General features: G+C 40.4%; 1 protein-coding gene and 1 pseudogene across 1 annotated transcript in view; one reads left to right on the top strand and one right to left on the bottom strand.

The window, feature by feature from the left end:
- USP18 (ubiquitin specific peptidase 18) overlaps positions 1-23,306 on the bottom strand; it is an 80,952-nt gene that overhangs the window by 51,715 nt on the left and 5,931 nt on the right.
- On the top strand, positions 13,206-22,921 carry LOC118729587 (annotated as a pseudogene).

Consider the following 23,306-nt stretch of genomic DNA (forward strand, 5'->3'; position numbering starts at 1 on the left):
AATTCAAGAAAGAGGTCTCAACCTGGCCCCCCAATGCCTTCTTAATTCATATTTCTTGTATAGCATTTTCATTTGTGTGTCAACTCCTCCTTCAAATCCTGAACCTCACCAGGAAGGTTGTGGCAAGACCTCAAAGTGAAGGCCATTAGAATAGATAAAGAGAGCTGCTACATAATACTAAAGGGAGCAATTCAACAAGAAGATATTACTCTGGTAAGCATATATGCACCCAATACAGGAGCACCCAAATACATTTAAAAAAATAAAAAAAACTTCTGGAGGATACCAAGGGACATATTGACAGCAATTAAAACATATTAGGAGACTTTAATACCCCAGTGACACAATTGAATAAATCCTCTAAACACAAAATCAGCAAAGAAACAGCTATCCTAAATATGTCACTAGATCAGATAGAATTAATTGACATCTTCAGAACATTTCATCCCAAAGCTACAGAACATATATTCTTCTATGGGACATTTTCAAGAACCACCACATACTACGAAACAGGCAAAATCTCTTCAAATTAGTGAAGAAAAATCATATCAAGCATATTCTCAGATCACAAGAGCAAAAAATTGGAAATCAACTATAATAAGAGCAATAAAATAGTTAAAAAGTTGGGAGCTAAACAATGCTATTAAACAATGACTGGGTTATCAAAGAGATTAAAGAAGAAAAAAAAGAAAAGCCTCCTGGTAACAAATGACAATGAAAACACAACAATCCAAAATCAATGGGACACAGTGAAAGCACTCCTGAAAAGGAAGTTCATAGTTCTACGGGCCTACCACAAAACAAAACAAAATAAAACAAAAAAAAACCAAACAAAAAAAAAACACCAAACTGGTAATAAATTATCTAAGCCTGCAACTTAAAGAATTAGAAAGAGAGCAACATAAGAAGCCCAGAGCAAGTGGAAGGAAGAAAATACTAAAGATCATAGGGAAAATAAATGACATACAGACCAAAAAACAAAACAAAACAAAACATGTGAAAACACACACAGACACACACACACACATACACACACTAAAAAAGATCAATAGCCCTAACTTTTTGGCTCAATGGATAGAGTGTCAGCTTGTGGACTGAATGGTCCCAGGTTCAATTCCAGTTGGGGGCATGTACCTTGGGTGTGTGTACATCCTCAGTAGGAGGTGTGCAGGAGGCAGCTGCTCGATGTTTCTCTCTCAATGATGTTTCTAACTCTCTATCCCTCTCTCTTACTCTCTGTAAAAAAATCAATAAAATACATTTTTTTTAAAAAGATCAATAAACCCAGAGCAGGTTCTTTGAAAAGATAAATAAGATTAAAGAACATCTAGCCAGGCTTACAAAGAAACAGAGAGAGAATGCAAATAAACAAAATCACAAATGAAAGAGGTGTACAACCACCACACCCTCCAGAAATACAAAGGATTATAAAAAAAATACTACAAACAACTCTACTCCAACAAAATGGACAACTTAGAGGAAATGGTCATATTCTTACAAAAATACAAGCTTCCAAAACTCAATCAGACGAGTAAACAAAACAGAGTAGGCTAATAACTATGGATGAAATTGAAGCAGTAATTAAAAAATCTCCATCAGCCCAAACTGGTTTGGCTCAGTGGATAGAGTGCTGGCCTGCAGACTGAAGGGTCCTGGGTTTAATTCCGGTCAAGGGCATATACCTTGGTTGCAGGCAGAGCCAGGCAGAGCCCCAATAGGGGGTGTGCAGGAGGCAGCTGGTCAATGTTTATCTCTCATCTATGTTTCTAATTCTCTATCCCCCTCCATTTTCTCTGAAAAATAAATAAAATATATTTTAAAAAAATCAGCAAACATCAGCCCTCTTCCCAACCAATTAACAGACTTCTAACAAACATTCAAAGAAGAACAAAAATCTATCCTCAGACCATTCCAAAAAATCCAAGAGGAATACACACTTCCAAGCTCTTTCTACAAAGCCAGCATTACCCTAATTCCAAAACCTGATAATGCCACCATTAAAAAGAACTACAGGCCAATATCCCTGATGAACATAGATGCTAAAATCCTCAAAAAATTGTCTTTTGGTTGATCACCTTCCATCCATCTACCCTTCTTCATCTTCCTTCAGAGATTCTGCACTCTGTTCCATGCTTCCATGAGCACAGGTCTCGGGAGAGAGAGAACTACATCACTAGACATCCTGAAAAGAGAGACCATGGGGGAGACAAAGAAACAGTCTGCATATGAAAGAAAAAAGCAGGCATTATGAAAAAAAGGAAGTAAATGAATGAGAGGCAAGCAACCTATCAGAGCAAGATGATCATAAGGTGGCTGAAAAGAATGCAAGACAAATTCGACAATATGAGTAAGAACCAAAAGGAAATAAAGAACCAGGAAGAAATGAAAAATGACATAGCTACTGTAAAGTACTCAATAGAAAGCATCAATAGTAGACTAGAAGAAGAGGACCGCATCAGTGAGCTAGAAGACAAGATGGAAAAAATACCCAATTAGAGCAGCTTCTAGAAGAAAAAAAAAAAATTTAAAGCAGGAGGAGAGCCTAAGAGAACTTTGGGACAATACAAAACAAAACAATATTAGAATAATAGGGGTTCCAGAAGGAAAGGAAACTGAGCAAGGAATAGAAAAAATGTTTAAAGAAATAATGACAGAAAACTTTCCTGATATAGGGAAGAAAAAACATACAAATCCAAGAGTTTGTAAAGTACCAAGCAAAATGAACCCCCAAAAAACTAATGCCAAGACACTTTATAATTAAATTTGCAAACACCAACGAAAAAGTAAGAACACAGGGGTAAAGAATAAAAATGGCAACAAATAAGTACCTATCGATAATAATTTTAAAAGTAAATGAATTAAATGTCCCAATCAAAAGACATAGTGTAACGGGTGGGATAAGAAAACAAGACCCATATATCAGCTGTTTACAAGAAACCTATTTCAAAATAAAAGACACAAACAGACTGTGGGTGAAAAAATGAAAAAAAGTTTTTCAGGTGAATGGAAATGGAAAAAAAAAAGCTGGGGTAGCAATACTTATATCTGACAAATTAGGTCTCAAAGTGAAGGACATAAGAGACAAAGAAGGCCACTTCATAATACTAAAAAGAGCAATCCAACAAGAAGAAATTACTCTGGAATACATATATTCACCCAATACAGGAACACCCAAATATATAAAAAGAACTCCTAGAGGACATTAAGAGAGAGATAACAGCAATACAATCATAGTAAGAGATTTTAATACCCCAGTATCACCATTGGACAAATCCTCTAAATAAAAAATCAGCAAAGAAACATCAATCATAAATGACTCATTATACCAGATGGAATTAATTGACATCTTCAGAACATTTCACCCCAAAGAATATACATTCTTCTCAAATGCACATGAGACAGTCTCAAAGATAGACCACATGTTGGGACATAGACAAAGTCCCTGCAAATTGAAGAAGATAGAAATCATATCAAGCATCTTCTCAGATCATGTTGGTATAAAATTGGAAATCAAATACAATAAAAAAATAATCCAAAGAAATCAAACACACGGAGACTAAACAGCATGCTATTAAACAATGACTGGGTTACCAGAGAGATCAAGGAAGAAATTAAAAACATCCTGGCAACAAATGACAATGAAAGCACAACAATCCAAAATCTATGGGACACAGCAAAAGCAGTCTTGAGAGGGAAGTTCATAGCTCTAAAGCCTACTGCAAAAAAACAAACAAACAGAAAAAAAACACACAATGGGGATAAATTACCAAGTCCTATGACTCAAAGAGTTAGAAAAAGAGCAACAAGAAAAGCCCAGTGTAAGCAGAAGGAAGGAAATAATAAAAATCAGAGTGGAGATAAATGACATAGAGACCAAAGAAACAACACAAAAGATTAACAAAATCAAGAGCTGGTTCTTTGAAAGGATAAACAAGATTGATGAACCTCTAGCCAGTATCACCAAGAATCAAAGAGAGAGGACCCAAATAAACAAAATCAGAAATGAAAGAGGTGAAATAACAACAGACCCCGCCGAAATACAAAGGATTGTTACAAAATACTACTAACAACTTTATTCCAACAAACTGAACAACTTGGAGGAAATGGACATATTCCTAGAAAAATATAATCTTCCAAAACTCAATCAGGAAGAATCTAAACAGCTTAATAGGCCAGTAACTATGGAAGAAATTGAAGCAGTCATCGAAAACTTCTAGCAAACAAAAGCCTGGAGCCAGATGGCTTCACAGGAGAATTTAACCAAACATTCAAGGAAGAACTAAAACCTATCCTCCTCAGACTATTCCAAAAAATTCAAGAGGAAAGAACACTTCTAAGCTCCTTCTATTTAGCAAATATCATCCTAATACCAAAACCAGATAAAGACAACACAGTGAAAGAGGATTACAGGCCAATATCCTTCATGAACATAGATGCCAAAATCCTCAACAAAATTCTATCAAATTGGATCCAGCAGTACATCAGAAAGATCATACACCATGACCAAGTAGGATTTATTCCGGGAATGCAAGGATGGTACAATACACCCAAATCAATAAACGTGATACATCACATAAACATATTGAGAAATAAAAATCCCATAGTCATATCAATTGATACAGAAAAAGCATTTGATAAAATCCAACACCCTTTCCTAATAAAAACTCTCAACAAGGTGGGAATAGAAGGCTCATACTTCAACATAATAAAAGCTATATAAGATAAAGCTACAGCCAACATCATACTCAATGGGCAAAAACTAAAACCATTTCCTCTAATAACAGGAACAAGACAGGGATGCCCACTCTCATCACTCCTGTTTGACACAGTAACTGGAAGTATTAGTTATTGAAATTAGACAAGAAGAAGAAATAAAAGGCATCCAAATTGGAAAAGAAGTAGTAAAACTGTCCTTATTTGCAGAAGACATGATATTGTACATAAAAAAAACCAAAAGACTCCATCAAAAAACTAATAGACTTAATAAATGAATTCGACAATGTAGCAGGATAAAAAATTAATGCCAAGAAATATATGGCCTTTTTATATACCAATAGTGAACTTACAGAAAAAAATAAGATACCTAGGAATAAACTAAACTAAGGAGGTAAAAGACCTATATGCAGAAAACTATAGGACACTGAAAAAAGAGATAGAGGAAAATGTAAACAGATGGAAGAACATACCATGTTCATGAATTGGTAGAATCAATGTCATCAAAATGTCCATACTTCCCAAAGCAATTTATAGATTCAGTGCACTCCCCATTAAAATACCAATGGCATATTTCACTGACCTAGAAAGAACTCTCCAAAAATTCATGTGGAATAAAAAAAGACCCCGAATAGCCACAGCAATCCTGAGAAAGAAGAATAAAGTAGGAGGTCTCTCAAAACCAGATTTCAAGCTGTATTGCAAAGACACTGTTCTCAAAACAGCCTGGTACTGGCACAAGAACAGACATATAGATCAATGGAATAGAATAGAGCAGTGTTTTTCAACCTTTTTTGGGCAAAGGCACACTTGTTTCATGAAAAAAATCACGAGGCACACCACCATTAGAAAATGTTAAAAAATTTAACTCTGTGCCTATATTGACTATATATAAAGTAATTCTCTTGAATAGGAATCAAATAAACACAAAGAAAGTATTTTATAATTACTTTATTATGAAATATTAAGTGAACAAAATAGTGAAAAATTATAAAATTCTTGTCTTGTCTGCACCTACGGCACACCAGGCAACATTGTGCCGCGGAACAGTGGTTGAAAAACGCTGGAATAGAGAATCCAGATATCGACTCAAACCACTATATACTCAATTAATATTTGACAAAGAGACACGAACATACAATGGAGTCAAGACAGTCTCTTCAATAAATGGTGTTGGGAAAATTGGACAGATACATGCAAAAGAATGAAACTAGATCACCAACTTACACCATATACAAAAATAAACTCAAAATGGATATGGGACTTAAACATAAGACAGGAATCCATAAAAATACTAGAGGCATCCACAGGCAGCAAAATCTCAGACATATACCAAAAGAACTTCTTCACTGATTCTGCCCCTAGGGCAATGGAAGCTAAAGAGAAAATAAACAAATGAGACTACATCAAAATAAAAAGCTTTTTTACAGCAAAAGAAACCATCAACAAAACAACAAGAAAGCCCACTGTATGGGAGAACATATTTGCAAATGTTATCACTGATAAAGGTTTAATCTCCAACATCTACAGACAGCTTATACAACTTAATAAAAGGAATTTAAATGAGCCAATTAAAAAATGGGCAATGGACCTAAATAGAATCTTCTCAAAAGAAGTCAGAAGGAAGGCCAAGAGGCACATGAAAACATGCTCAAAGTCACTAATTATCTGAGAGATGCAAATCAAAACGTCAATGTGGTACCATGTCACACCTGTCAGAATGGCCAACATCAACAAATCACCAAAGACAAGTGTTGGTGAGGTTGTGGAGAAAAAGGAACCCTTGTGCACTGCTGGTGGGAATGCAGATGGTGCAACCACTGTGGAGAACAGTATGGAGTTTCCTCAAAAAACTGAAAATGGAACTCCCATTTGACCCAGTAATCCCACTCCTAGGAATATATCCTAAGAAACTAGAAACACCAATCAAAAAGGATATATGCACTCCTATGTTCATAGCAGCACAATTTACAATAGCTAGGATTTGGAAACAGCCTAGGTGTCTGTCAGCAGATGACTGGATCAAAAACCACGGTACATGTACACAATGGAATACTATGCTGCCATAAAAAGAAGGAATTGTCATCATTTGCAGCAACCTGGATGGAATTGGAGAACATCATGATGAGTGAAATAAGCCAGTCAATGAAAGAGAAACACCATATGACCTCACTCATTTATGGATAATAAAGAACATTATAAACTGATGAACCAAAAGATAGACATAGAGACAGTAAAGCAACAAGCAGACTGTCAAATTACAGCAGGGAGGGTAGGGAGATCTGGGGGAGATAATAGATCAACCGCAGGACTTGTATACATGCATATAAGTACAACCAATGGACACAAAACTCTGGGGAGGGAGGGCATGTTTGGGAGAGGGCGGGCAACGGTAAGGTATGTACACAGATAATAATTTAATAAACACACACACACACACACACACCCCAAAAAAAACAAAAACAAACAAACAAATAAACAAACAAACAAAAACACACACAATCTTTCCAGGGTTTGAATTTTAAGGAACTTTTTCTTGATCTAGAATTATCTTTAGATCATTGTAATAGGCTCAGAAATAAATGAAGTGTTTGTTTTCTCTCTTATGAAGGAAAATTTTCTGTTTAACATGCATGGGAAGTTTTGCCAAATAATCCTATCTAATAAAAGAGTATTATGCAAATTAACCATTGCACCAAGACAAGATGTCTGCCCCCATGTGGTCAAAGATGGCTGTCACCATATGGACACAAGGTGGTCACACAAGATGGCCTGCAGGGAGGACAGTTGTGAGAAGTTAGGGGTTACCAGGCCAGCAAAAAAGGGCAGTTGTGGGGTGACCAGGCTGGCAGAGAAGGGCAATTGAGGGATACTAGGCCAGCAAGGGAAGGCAGTTGGGGGAGACCCAGGCCTGAAGGAGAGGGTAGTTGGGAAGGACCAGGACTGCAGGGGAGGGCAGTTGGGGAGAACCAGGCTTGCAGGAGAGGGTAGTTGGGGAAGAACAAGCCATCAGGGAAAAGCAGTTGGGATGGACCAGACCATCAGGGTAGGGAAGTTGGGGGATTCCAGGCCTGCAGTGGAGAGCAGTTTGGGGGGACCAGGCCTGTAGTAGTGGGCACTTTGAAGGGACCAGGACAGTAGTGGAGGACAGTTGGAGGGTGGGTGGGACTCAGGTTTACAGGGGAGGGCACTTAGGGGCACCACACCTGCATGGCAGAGCAGCTGGGGGGACCAGGCCTGCAGTGGACAATTTGGCATACTCAGGCCAGCAAGGAGGGCAGTTGATGGTACCGTGCCTTCAGGAGAGAGCAGTTTGGGGGGGACCAGGCTTGCAGTGGAGGACAATTGGGGGTACCCAGGCCAGCAGGAAGGGCAGTTAGGGGTGACTGGGCCAACAGGAAATGGCAGTTGGGAGGGACCTGGCCTGCAGGGGAGTGCAGTTGGGGAGCACCAAGCCTGCAGGGGAGTGCAGTTGGGGAGCACCAAGCCTGCAGAAGAGCGTAGTTGGGATGGACTAGGCATGCAGTGGAGGGTAATTGGGGGTGACCCAGGCCTGCAGGTGATGGCTGGTGGTCGGGGACCAGGCTTGCATGGGAGGGCACTTGGGAGGGAACCAGGACTGCAGGTGAGGGCAGTTGGGAAATCCAGGCCACCAGGGGAGGGCAATTGAGGGGGGGAGACCCAGGTCTATAGGGGAGAGTACTTGTTGGGGACCAGGCCTGTGGGTAGGGCAATGAGGGGGACCAGATCATCAGGGGAGGGAAGTTGGGTGAGACCCAGCCTATAGGGCTGGGCAGTTGAGGAGGATCAGGCCTGCAAGGGAAGGCAATTGGGAAGGACCAGGCCATCAGGGTAGGGCAATAGCAGGAAACCAGGCCTGCAGTGGAGGTCAGTTGAGGGGGGGGGACCAGTCCTGCAGTGGGGGACTATTGAAGATACCCAGGCCAGCAGGGAGAGCAGTTAGGGGTGACTGGGCCAGCAGAGAAGGGCTTTGGGGGAGACCAGGTCAGTAGGGGAGGGCAGTTGTGAGATACCAGACCTGCACAGTAGGGCAGTAGAAGGGAACCAGGTCTGCAGGGAGGGCAGTTGGGGAGGACCAGGCCATCAGGGTAGGGCATTAGCAGGAAACCAGGCCTGCAGTGAAGTGCAGTTGTGGGGGACCAGGCCTGCAGTAGAAGACAATTGGGGGTACCCAGGCCCACAGGGGGGTCAGTTAGGGGTGACTAGGACAGCAGCGAAGGGCAGTTGCGAGACAAGGTTAGTAGGGTAGGGCAGTTGTGGAATATCAGGCCTGCATGGTAGGCAGTAGGGGGGACCAGGGTGATCAGGCCAGCAGGGAGGGCAGTTAGGGGTGACTGGGCTAGCAGGGGAGGGCATTTGGGAGGGACCGACCTGTAGGGGAGGACAGTTGGTGTGGACCAGGCCTGCAGGGTAGGGCAGTTGGGGAGGACCAAGCCTGCAGGGTAGGGCAGTTGGGGAGGACCAAGCCTGCAGGGGAGGGTAGTTGGGATGGACCAAGCCATCAGGGGAGGGCAGTTGGGAGAGACCAGGGCAGTAGTGGACAGTTGGTGGGGGAACTATGTCTACAGGGGAGGGCAGTTGGGGGGACCACTCCTGCAGGGGAGCAGTTGGGGTGGGGGGGACCAGACCTGCAGGGAAGGGCTGTTATGGGGCACTAGGCCTGCAGGGGAAAATAATTGGGGGGACCAGGCCATCAGGGGAGGGCAGTTGGTGGGGACCAGATCTGCAGGGGAGGGTACTTGCTGGGGACCTGGCCTGCAGGGAGTGCAGTTAGGGGGACTAGGCCTTCAGGGGAAGACAATTGGGGGGGACCCAGGCCTGCTGGTGAGGGCAGTTAGATGGGACCAGGCTTGCTGGGGAGGGCTGTTGGGTGCCAACAGTCCTGGATTCTGAGAGGGATGTCAAACCACCGGTTCAGGCCCCTTGGATAGGGCCTAAACCGGTGGTTTGACATCCCTCAAGGGGTCCCAAATTGGAGAAGGTACAAGCTGGGCTGAAGAATAATTCCCCCCTCCCCCCTGCCTTGCTGGGCCTCTAGTAATAACTATATTATGCTTTCATTTATATCTCTAATTGTTATTCTGGAATATTTTGTTTTGCAGAAAGGACAAGATTCCATGTCATTTGCATTACTCTATAAAGTATCTGAATTTATAGAAGTATTGGCAGGAGAAATCAGAAGAAACAAAAATTTTATTATAGCTTGGAAAATAATTATATAGCTTTTGTAACTTGTTTATAGTATTACTAATTTTTAAACTTTTTGTTTTTCACATATAAGGAAGCATTTTAAAGCAGTTTGGTAAATGATATACTTCTCTCCCTACCTATGCCTCCAGAATTTGGCCATTCTTAATAAGTGGCAATACACTTCTTTGTATGAATTTGATAAGACCTGTTTCAAATTGTAGCTATATTAACCAAGATAAAAACTGATAATAGGCCTACTTATAGCAGGCATGGCTTTGCTCCCTTTTACAAAACTTGGTCCATCCAGCATTCCATAGAAATCCTTTACAATACACAGGTGCAGGCCATTGTTGAGTATCTCCATTCAGCATTAACGAGCATGCTAGTTAAACAAAAAAGGGGGAACATGGGACTCAAGGGCCCAATGAATTATTAATATGGGGGAGAGGATATGCCTGTGTTTCTACCTGCACAGGGCCACAGTGGATTCCAGCTCAACAAATTAAATCCTATCATGACATGGGACCAATACTCTTTCAGAAATGAAGAATCTGAGCTTGAGGACTCTACAGCTTTGAACGACATGCCTCTACTGGACCCAGATGCCTTTGGAATAACTTGGAGAATGATAAAGAAGCTGATGGCAGAGGCTGAGCAACTGTTGGAGCATACTCATGCTCCATGCACCCCAAATAACCTTTTTCTTGCTATGACTTCCTTGATTCACCTCAACCCTGTACTGTAGTTTGGCATTTTCGCTTGGCTTTGGCACCAGCATCTGCCACCTTATATTAAGCCCACATTATAGACCCACCTTTCTTTAGGCTCCTCACTTGGGGGGACCCCCATTTTCCTGTGTCTAACAACATAACATCTTTCTTAGGAGGAGTACACTTGCCCACCGATAGGCAGTCTTGAGAATGGGATACATTAGACACCTGTCCCTCCCAATACCTCTTTTCATTCCAATTTACTACCTCCTCCAATTCCTCTCCATACTGTATGAGAGTTCATAGTCAAATTTGGTTACACAGCTAACCTTTCTCTCAGCAGGCAGTCTGGCCTGGGGCAATCTGATCCCTCTGATGAAGCATTCCATTGGGCAGTTTGTAGAGGAAATCATGCCCATTTAATGTTCCCAGGGGACCAATAGAATATAGATTGGAGCTCACATGGTCATTTGTAAGCCAACTGCACTAAAATTCTGGTACACCGTGCATCTAATAATAGTTACATCAGTTATGCAGACATGCCCTTAAGTTGGATTAAGGGAGGGACCTTGAGTACTAGATTTGTCAGTTCAGGAAACTTTATGAAGATGAGGCCATGTTTTCAGCCACTTGAAATTGTGGCACAGTGACTACCAGAACTCTTTTACTGATAATCTTTCTGCCCATAGCCTGATTTGCACCACTCACTGGTGGATTCCAGCTATGGCCCAAAAAATTTCTGAGAATTCTCATTACAGCCATCATCTCAGCTGTGTTATTCTTACTAACACCAGCATTGTTGTGGCAGCCCTTTCTGAATCTGTGCATACTGCCACATTTGTAGACAATGTGGCCTATAATGTGATTAGTGGATTTACTATGTAACAGCAAATAGGTACAAAAAATATATTAGCTACACTACAGGCAATAGAGGCAGCCATTGAATATTTAGGGAAAAGATAGGACACTATAGTATACAGGCAAGTACGCAATTGTGATTGGGAACATAAGCACATATGTATCACCTCCTTAAAATGCAACTCTAGTCACCATCAGTGGATTGATGTTAAAAATGCATCTATGGGGAGTTTTTTTTACAATAACTTTACTGAAAAAATAAACATGTTGCAAAGGCAAGTTAAAGACTCCCTACTTGCTATCAATAAACATGAACAACTGGCTACTGCTTAGAGTGTGCAAAGAAGCATTTGGTATGAATATATCCTACCACATGATTTCCTAGAATCAGTTGTCCTGTTCGGACTAACCATTGCTGTCATTGTAATTAATACTCTTTGTTTTTCTTATAGTCTACAAAATCGGAACTCAAGCAGTGAACACACTTCATGGACCCCGACATTCCAAAACAGAAAGTTCACTGCCTCCCTCTGTCTTCTGCAGCCAGCAAAACAAAAAGGGGGGAGATATAGGCAAGCATCAGACCTGGCTGGAAAGTTTGTAACAGGAAATCTCTGAAAGGTTGGGGGCCTCTAGAGGGAGCTATCAGAATGGGTATCATTAACAAATTGACAAACGACAAGTTCTGGTAGGTTATGGTGAAAAAGGAACCCTTGTGCACTGCTGGTGGGAATGCTGGTACAGCCACTGTGCAAAACAGTATGGAGTTTCCTCAAAAATTTAAAATGGAACTCCCATTTAACACAGTAATCCCACTCCTAGGAATATATCCCAGAAATCATAAATACCAATCAGAAAGGACATGTGCACCCCTATGTTCATAGCAGCACAATTTATAATAGCTAATATTTGGTAATAGCTTAAGTGCTCAACAGCAGAAAAATGGATTAGAAAACTGTGGAATACTAAGAAACAGAATAATATGATGAACTGAGAGACATGAAAGCATGGAACAGAGTGCTGAATCTCAGGGGGTGGTGGGGGAAGGTGGGTGGGTAGGAGATAATCAATCAAGGACCTTGTGTGAGGGCTTGGGTGGGGGGAAGAGGGTGATGAGGGTGGGAGCAGAGGTGGGATGGAGGGGGCCAATGAGAACAAAGAGACATATGTCATACTTTCAACAGTAAAGAATTATTTTTAAAAGTGTTAAATAGAGCAGTGTTTCCCAACCTTCTCTCATGATGAGAATCACCTGGTGGAGTTGTTAAAACACAGATTCCTGAATCCCAACTAAGAAGTGCTAAACTAGAATTTTTGGGAACATATAGGTAAAATTGCATACTTAACTTAGTGCTCTGTATATAAAATCTGTCTTAGAGCACTAATTAAGTATACAATTTTACCTATATGTTCCCAAAAATTCTAGTTTAGCACTTCTTAGTTGGGATTCAGGAATCTGTGTTTTAACAACTCCACCAGGTGATTCTCATCATGAGAGAAGGTTGGGAAACACTGAAATAGAGTACCTTTTAGCAAAATTTCACATAATGATTGATTAAATAGGGAAACATAGAGGCACAACTCATTTTATTTTGCATTGCTTTATTGTGCTTCCTACATACTGTTTTATACAAGATTTGCAAAAGGGAGAGGGGAGAAAGTAAGTATGAAAACCAGAATTAAGATCAGATTGCTTTTGACTTGTAAGGCAAGATGGCTGTTGGCAGTGACAGAGTGAAAGAGGTATGTTTGCTTATATGTGGTATGTGAGTGAGGGACAGTTAGATCTAACAAGAGTCTCAGGGGTTGGAATATCAGGAAAGCCTGGTAGGCACTCCCTGGGATGCAAGGCTCAGGCATGGAACCCACGTCATCTTGACATGGAGAGCAGCCTAGCCTCCACTAGGAACCCAGCCTCACTACCATCCAGGCTGGCCTTGGACACTGCCCTGGACCCTACAGCCAATCCGGCCAAAGTCGTGCTGCCTCATTCAAAGACCTGTAGTCCTCAGGATGTCCATCTCTTGGCTGCCAGCTCCTGAGCCCCTTGGATGCATGGCTTCAGCAGCAGAATCCACGACTTCCCCTTCCCTGGCTACCAGCTTCTGAACACTGTGGTGGCCTCATGAGCCCACTTCCATGACAGACAGCTCCTGTGCCCCTCGGTGAGCTGCTGGATGCATGCTTCTCTAGCCAAAAGTTCAAGGCTTCATCTGTAGAATCTGTGAATACCACTTTCCTGGCTACTGGACCTGGGGCCCCTTGGTGAGCTGCTGAGGGCTCACCTCTCTGGCGAATATCACACCGTTTCAGCCACAGATTCTAAGATTCCCACATCCCTAGCCACTGGCTCCTGTACCCCCTCATGATTTGCAGAATGAAGTCACTCTGGAAAGAGTCCTGCTATCTCATCCACAAACTACAAGACACATGCCTCCCATAGTTATGGGCTCTGGATCTCTCATAGTGATTTATAGAGTGATGCTACCCAGCAAGAGTCAATCCACACCAGCCAGAGTCACACTATCTCAACCTTGGGCCCCAAGACCCCTTCCTCCCAGGACATGGACTCTGAGATCTTACAGTGAGCTCATACTCATGAAATCTCAGGCAACCCTTTCCACAAGAGCCAGAGACATGAGCACATCCAACAACAACTTGCATGGTGAGGCTGGGGCAAGGGGAGGGGGCGTGAGTTACATAGTCAGACAATCCGTGATGAGACTTCATCCACAAATGAGAAACTAACATTTAAGATCCAACTATTTCAGGAGAACCCAAATAGCTCAAATAGGTTTCTCCTCTAGAACACCAAACTTGGATCTGAGAGACTGCACTACTGGGTCCCACAAATCACCAACTACATTGGACCACGCCCAAAAGGACCTCAATAGCATTGTGGTTGGATCTAAGGCATAGAAACAATTAAAACAGGATAGCAAAAATGGGGAGACAAAAACACAATTCCCAATGAAAAGAAAAAGAGAAATCCTCAGAAAAGGAATTAAATGAAATGAAGGCAAGTAATTTTCTAGAGAAAGAATTCAGAATAATGATTATAAGGATGCTTAAATGTCTGGGTGAAAAATACACACAATTCAATGAGAATTATAAGGAGCTGAATAAGAATTTCACCAACATGAAAAAAAAAATCAAGAGAAAATAAAGACCTGGTTGGCATGGCTCAGTGATTGAGTGTCAACCTATGAACCAGGAGGTCATGGTGCATTTCCCTGTCGGGGCATATGCCCAGTTTGTGGACTCAATTTCCAGTGTGGGGTGTGCAGGAGGAAGCCAATCAATGATTTTTCTCTCATCATTGATGTTTCTATCTCTCCAGCGTTCTCCCCGAAATCAATAAAAAAATATTTTAAACAAAGAAAAAATTAAGAATAACATAGCTGCAATAAAAAACACAGCGTAAGGCTTTAACAGTAGACTAGAAGAAGCTGAGAATTGAATCAAAAGACAAAGTAGAAAAAAACACCCACACTAAGTAGCAACTGGAAACAAAATTAAAAACAGGAGGAGAGTCTAAGGAAGCTTTGGGACAACCTGAAATGAAACAACATCTACATAATGGGGGTGCCATAGGAGAGGAAGTTGAGCAAGGAATAGAAAACCTGTTTGAATAAATAATGACAGAAATCATACAGACGTGGGAAAGAAAAAAGTCACACAAATCCACAAAGCACAGAGAGTCCCAAGCAAGATGAACCCATAAAGACCCACACCAAGACACATTGTAATTAAACTGGCAAACATAAAAGTCAACAAAAGGATGCAAGAGAGAGAGAGAAAGTTACCTACAAGGGATCAACTGATTTCTCAACAGAAACGTATCAGGCAAGAAGGAAATGAAGTACACAAAGTGAAGCAAAGAAAGGAGCTGAACCCAAGAATACTCTATCTAGCAAGGCTATCATTCAAAATTAAAGGTGAAATCAGGAGCTTCACAGACAAAATAAATGCTAAGGGAGTTTATTACCACCAAGCCAGCAATTCAAGAAATGTTAAAGGAAGTAACTTAAGAAATAAAAAGAAAAAAAGGAAAACAGGTATAAAGAACAAAGATGGCAGCAAACAAGTACCTATCAATAATAACCTAAATGTGAATGAATTAAATGTTCCAATCAAAAGGCCCATTAGAGTAACCAAATGGATAAGAAAACATGACCCATATATTTGCTGTCTAAAAGAAACACATCTCAGAACAAAGTACTTACACAGACTGAAAGTGAAGGGAAGAAGAAAATTCCTCAGGCAAATGAAAATGAAAAAAAGCTGGGGTAGCAATACTTATATCAGACAAAATAGACCTCAAAGTGAAGGCCATAACAAGAGATAAGGAAGCCAATACATAATACTAAAGAGACTGATAAAACAAGAGGATATAACTCTGTAAACATTTATGTACCCAATACTTAAGCATCCAAATACATAAAAAAATTTCTGGATGATATTAACAGAAAGATCAATAGCAATACAATCATAGTAGGAGAATTTAATACCCCATTGACATCATTGGATAAGTCTTCTAGACAAAAAATCAATAAGGAATCAGAAATCCTAAATAAGTCATCATGTCAGAAGGAATTAATTGACATCTTCAGAACATCTCACCCCAAAGCTACAGAATATACATTTTTCTCAAGTTCACTTGGGACATTTTCAAAGATAGACCACATTTTAGGACATAGACTAAGTCTCTACAAAAAATCAAGAAGATTGAAATATCAAGCATCTTCTCCGATGATAATTGTATAAAATTAAAAATCAACTATAATAAAAACAGTCCTAAACAATTGAACATATGGAGGCTAAATAGCATGCTACAAAAAAAAAAAAAAAAAAAAAAAAAAGCACCAAATAAGAATATCAAATAAGAAAGATCAAATAAGAAATAAAAAGCATAATGGAAACAAATTACAATAAAACCACAACAATCCCAAATCTCTGGGACACGGTGAAAGCAATCCTGACAGGGAAGTTCAAGCACTACAAGCTTATCTCAAAACACAAAAAAAACTTCTAATTTTATAATTTAAAGAATTAGAAAGAGAGCAACAACGTGCAGAAGAAAATAATAAAGCTCAGAGCAGAAATAAATGGCATAGACACAAAAAACAATAATAAAAAAGATAAATAAAACCCAGAGCTGGTTCTTTGAAAGGATAAACAAGATCGATGAACCTCTGGCCAGACTCACCAAGAAACAAAAAGAGAGATCACAAATAAACAAAAATCAGAAAAGAGGTGAAGTAACAACTGACCCCACAGACATACAAAGAATTGGGGGGGGGGAAATACTATGAACAACTCTACTCCAATAAACTGGAAAACCTTTACTAAATGGACATATTTCTAGAAAAATACAATCTTCCAAAACTCAATCAGCAAGAAAAAGAAACTTGAATAGATTGAAAACTACAGATGAAATCAAAGCACTAATAATAATTTTTTAAAAACTCCAAGCAAACAAAAGCCTTGAACCAGACAGCTTCACAGGGGAGTTTTACCAAACATTCAAAGACAAACTAAAACATACCCTCCTCAAACTATTTCCAAAAAAATCAGGAAAAAACGGCATACTTCCAAGCTCTTTCTGTGAGACCAGCATTATCCTAATCCCAAAATCAGATAAAGACACTACAAATAAAGAGAATTACAGGCCAATATCCCTGATGAACATAGATGCTAAAATCCTCACAAAATTCTAGCAAATCAGATTCAGCAATATATTACAAAGATCATATACCATGACCAAGTGGGATTTACTCCAAGGATGGAAGGATGGTACAATATCTGTAAACCAATTAAAGTGATATATCACATAAACAAACTGAAAGATAAAAATCACATGATCATATAAATAGATGCAGAAAAACCATTTTACAAAATCCAACGCCCCCCCCCCTTTTTTTTTAATAAAAACTCTCAACAAAGTGAAAATAGAGGGATCATATCTCAACATAATAAAAGCCTTATATGATGATGGGGAGAAAAGATGGTGGCTAGCAGGACAGAAGTGAGGGAGAGGATGTGACTCAGTCAGTTAAAGGGGAGTGTATGGACTTGTGGTGTGTGTGTGTGTGTGTGAGAGAGAGGGACAGTTAGATCCTTCAGGAGTATCACGAGATGGCCGACTGGGGTTTCCTGGACACCACAGTTGTGCCAGGCCAGTTTGCACAAGGCCCCTTGACTCACCACCCTGGCAGGTGGCTTCCTGGTGCCTCTGGGAGCTGTAGCTGAGCACATGCACATCCAACCAAGGGAACCTGGCCCCTATAGCAAAAACTTAGGACTTTCCCTTCCCTGGCTGCCAACTTCAGATGCTGTGGTTGCATTGCTAAAGCATGTGGGCTCCCCTAGCTTGATGCCTCAGCAGGCATCCCCTGGTTGCTTCTGTGTACTGCTGCAAGCCACAAGCATACCCATCCAAGGTTGCAGGGCTCCTGTAGCAGAGCTTGATCTTGCACCTCCCCAGCTACCAGTGTCCGGTCTCCATAGCCAAATCACTCCAGCATGCAGGCCCCTTGAATCCACGGCCCCAGCAAGCATGTGGGCCCCTCTGTGAGAAGCCACTAGGCGTGTGCCTCCACAACCAAGAGCGCATGTCCCCCTCAGCAGTATTGATGACTTCCCTCTCCCAGCTGCCTGCTTCTGGACACCTTGGTGAGTTACTGAGGACCCACCTCCCGAACAAGGTCACACAGCTTCAGCCACAGACTCTGAGACTCCCAAATCCCCAGTCGCTGGCTCATGGACCTCCTCGCAATTTGCTGAGGGAAATTATTTGGGCCAGAGATCCATTGCCTCAACCACAAACTACAGGACAGCTGCCCTCCTTGGTCACAGGATCCAGGACTCTAATAGTGAATTTCAGAGTGACACTACCTCAGCAAGACTCACATACCAGACAAAGTCACAGCCTCAGGTCCCAAGCCACCTTCTTCCCAGGCCTTGGACTCCAGGAAATCACAGTGAACACGTACCAGTGATACCTCAGACAACCCTTTCCACAAGAGCCAGAACCATGATCACATTCATAACAACTTGCACAATGGTGGTAAGTTACATTGCCAGACAATATGTGGTGAGATTTCATCCATGAATAAAAAACCATCATTCAAAACCTAACTATATCAGGAGAACCCAAATAGTTCAAGTAGGGAGCTCCACTAGATCACCAAACTTAGGGAATTTGTGAGACTGGACCACTTGGTCCCCAAAATCACAAAATACGTAGCATCACCCCCAAAAGATTCTGGGAAGCAAAAAAGTTTGATCTAAGTCATAGAAACATTTAAAACAATACAGCAAAACGGGGGAGCCAAAAAAAATAATCCCCAATAAAAAGAAAGAAAGGAATCACCAGAAAAGGAATTAAATGAAATGGAGGCAGATAACTGGACAGAGAAAGAATTCAGAATAACGGTTATAAGGATGCTTACATGTCTGGAATACAAATACACACAACCCAATGAGAATTATAAGGAACTGAATGAGAATGTCACCAATATGAAAAGGAATCAAGAGGAGATGAAGAATGGCATAGCTGCAATGAAGAACACAATAGAAGGCTTCAACAATAGACTAGTTAAAGCTGAGGACCACATCAGTGACCTAGAAGACAAGATAGGAAAAAAAAAACACCAACACATAAATGCAGCAGCAACTAGAAAGAAAACTTAAAAAGCAGAAGGAGAGCCTAAGAGAGTTTTGGGACAACACATAACAAAATAATACCCACATCTAGGGCCACTAGAAGGAGAGGAAATGAAATAAGGCATAAAAACCTGTTTGAAGAAATAGTAACAGAAAACTTCCCCAACATTCGGAAGAAAAAGCCACATAAGTCCAAGAAGCACATAGAATCCCAAACAAGATGAACCCAAAAAGACCAACACCAAGAGACGTCAAAATTAAACTGGCAAACATCAATGACAAAGAATCTTAAAGGCTGCCAGAGAGAGAAAGTTACCTACAAGGAATCTCCCATTAGACTATAAACTGATTTCTCAACAGAAACACATCAGGCTAGAAGGGAATGGAATGAAGTACACAAAGTGATACAAAGAAAGGGTCTGAATCCAAGAATAGTATACCCAGCAAGGCTATCAATCAAAATTGAAGGGGAAACCAGGAGCTTCACAGACAAAAAAGGGCTAAGAAATTTCATTACCACCAATTCAGCAATGCAAGAAATGCTAAAGGGACTGCTGTAAATAGAAGAAACAGAAAGGGAAGAAGGAACCCAGGCATAAAGAATAAAAATGGCATCTAACAACTACCTTTCAATAGTAACCTAAACATAATTGGAATCAATGCTCCAATCAAAAGACATAGGGTAGCTGAATATATAAGAAAACATGACCCATATATTTGCAGTCTATAAAAGACCCACCACAGAACAAAGGACTTACACAGACTGATAGTGAAGGATGGCAAAAAATTTTTCAGGCGAATGGAAATGAGAAAAGAAATGAATTAGAAATACTTAAAACTGACAAAACAGACCTCAAAGTGAAGGCCATAACAAGAGGTCCATTTCGTAATACTAAAGGGATCAATTCAACAACAAGATATAACATATATGCATCCAATATAGGAGCACCCAAAAGCATTTAAAAAAAAAAACACGCAAAAAACTTCTGGAAGACATCAAGGGAGTGAGCGAGAGTAATATAATCACAGAAGAGGACTTTAATATCCCATTGTCACCTCTGGGTAAATCCTCTAAACAAAAATCAGCAAAGAAACAGCAATCCTAAATGAGTCTCTAGAGCAGATGGACTTCTCACATTCAAATGGCATAAAATTAGAAATCAACTATAATAAAAATAGTGAAAAAAATAAAATACTTGGAGGCTATACAGGATGCTATTAAACCATGATTGGGTTACCAAAGAGATCAAAGAAGAAATAAAAGGCATCCAGAAAACAAATGACAATAAAAATACAACAATTCAAATCTATGGGACACAGTGAAAGCAGTCCTGAGAGGGAAGATCATAGCTCTACAGGCCTACCTTAAAACACAAGGAAAAATGGTAATAAATTATCTAACCCTGCATCTTAAAGAATTAGAAAAAGAGCAACAAGAAAAGCCCAGAGTAAGCAGAAGGAAGGAAATAATAAAGATCAGAGCAGAAATAAACAACATAGAGACAAAAAAAAAAAAAAAATACAAAAGATCATGAAACCAAGAGCTGGTTATTTGAAAGGATAAACAAGATTGATGAACCTCTAGCCAGTCTTACCAAGAAACAAAGGGAGAGGACCAAATAAACAAAATCAGAAATGAAATAGGTGAAATAACAACCAACCCCACAGACATACAAAGCATTGTAAAACGAATACTACAAATAACTACTCCAACAACCTGAACAACCTAGCTGAATAGGATATATTCCTGGAAAAATACAAGCTTCCAAAACTCCATCAGGAAGAATCAAAGAACCTGAATAGGCCGATAACTACTGATGAAATTGGAACACTAATCAAAATCTTCTAGCAAACAAAAGCCCTGGACTGGATGGCTTGACAGGGGAGTTATACCAAATATTCAAAGAAGATCTAAAACCTATCCTCTGACTATTCCAAAAAATTCAGAAAGAATGAGCACTTCTAAGCTCTTTCTATGAAGCCAGCATTACCCTAATCCAAAACCAGATTAAGACACTTCAAAAAAGGGAGAATTATAGGCCAATATCCCAGATGAATATAGATGCTAAAATCATCAACAAAATTCTAGCAAATTGGATCCAGTACGTATTACATTAGAAAAATCATATACAAGGACCAAGTGGGATTTATTCCAGGGAGACAAGGCTGGTACAATATCTTCAAATCAATAAATGTGATACATCATAAATACAAATTGAGAGACAAAAATCACCTAAGCAGATCTCTGAGGGATCTGTGTCTTGTGGGCTTGCACTGCAGACCGCCATTGCTTGGCATCTCCTGAGGGGCCGCCCACACCTCAGCCTCACTAGTTGCTGCTGCACCGTCCTCCCTCTAGTGACAAAATACTGAGATTCTTCCATAGAACCCTTGGGCATCAGTCAATGCATAAACATGCTGAGAAGGAACAACTCTGAGAAGCTCAATTAGCTGCCACACACATTCCTGCAGCTGGAGATTCTAAGTCTATCATCTATTATGTTGGGGGAACCTTCTGGATGGTGCTGATGTTAGTAAGGACTTGCTGAAAAAAGCCAAAGGTCGAGAGCTGTTTGATCAGATTATATACTACTTGGATCTTATTGAAAGTGACTATTTCTGACGGAGATTTATGGTTTCAGCATAAGTAGCACATTGGTTGGCGGTTACAAAGAGTATCAAGAAGCAAGTGAAAATTGGTTCCCCCTATTGTCTGCATTTTTGAGTTTAGTTTTATTCCTCAGAACCAAATAATCTACGTGAAGAGCTAACCCAATATTTATTTATTCTTCAATTAAGATGAGATATTCTTAGTGGAAAACTGGAGTGTCCTTAGTGATACCACAGTTCAGTTGGCAGCTTATAATCTGCAAGTTGAACTTGGTGAGTGTTATCTTGCTGATAGTTCAAGTTCATGCCCGTTCAGATTGAAGAGATGGAGTTGGCTATTTTTGAGAAATGGAAGGAATACAGAGGTCAGACAACAGCACAAGCTGAAACCAATGATCTGAATAAAGCCAAATGGCTAGAAATGTATGGGGTTGATATGCATGTGGTCAAGACTAGATATGGGAATGACTGTTGTTTGGGACTAAACCCAACAGGAGTTCTTGTTTTTGAAGGAGACACCAAAATTGGCTTATTTTTTTGGCCCAAGATAACCAGATTGGATTTTAAGAAAACTAAATTAACCCTGGTGGTGGTAGAAGATGATGATCAGGGCAAAGAGCAGGAACACACGTTGGTCTTTAGATTGGACCATCCAAAAGCGTCCAAACATTTATGGAAATGTGCTGTGGAGAACCATGCCTTCTTCCACCTCTGAGGTCCTGTGAAAAAAGAGTTCTCAGCAATCAAGATTTATCTGAAGGATAATGATTTAGATATAGTGGGAAAACTGAGTATCAGATCACAAAAACCAATAAAGCAAGATCAACATCTTTTGAAAGAAGGCCAGCCAGCAAGATATTCAACTCTACAGATGAAAGCAGGTACAGCAAAACCTGAAGAACTCAGTGTTCACAGTAATGTTTGAACTCAGATTAATGGCTCTCAACAGGCTTGGGGTATGATATCTACTCTGCTGGTGACTTCTTCCATCCTCTATGGTCCTGTGCTGGTGGAGACAGAGAATTTTCCAAGGATTTCTGGAACAGACCAGTATGACAGGAAATGGCTCTCTGCTGCCAGTGACTGCTGCCAACGTGGTGGAAACCAGGGAAACACAAGGGCATTATCCCCACCCCAGCCTGTTCACAGAAACTACACTGACTTTGTCCATTAGCACAATTGAAGAATGGAGGAGTCCATCATAATGTTCATTTTTCCAGCCATGAAGCCATGACTGATATATGAGTGTTAAGCCCCTTAGGCCTTGGGACTCTTTTGTGCAAGCTGATGGTATATGTTCTCTGGTGTTTATTGGGGATTGATCACATTAGGAGGACTTGTGAGAAGTTATTTTATATCATGTGGTGGTATTTGTAATGGAATTCTGTGGAAGGGAAAAGGATCTGAAGAAGTTATATGCCATCAATGATAATGATAAATGTTTCTGTGTTGAAAGGGCATATATATCATTGTAATTTTATGAAGGTTTTTCATTATTTTAACATATTAACATATCATTCATAAGGTGTCTAAGAG

Source organism: Pipistrellus kuhlii, unplaced genomic scaffold (assembly GCF_014108245.1).
Source record: "Pipistrellus kuhlii isolate mPipKuh1 unplaced genomic scaffold, mPipKuh1.p scaffold_m20_p_3, whole genome shotgun sequence".
In the NCBI taxonomy this organism is placed as follows: domain Eukaryota; kingdom Metazoa; phylum Chordata; class Mammalia; order Chiroptera; family Vespertilionidae; genus Pipistrellus; species Pipistrellus kuhlii.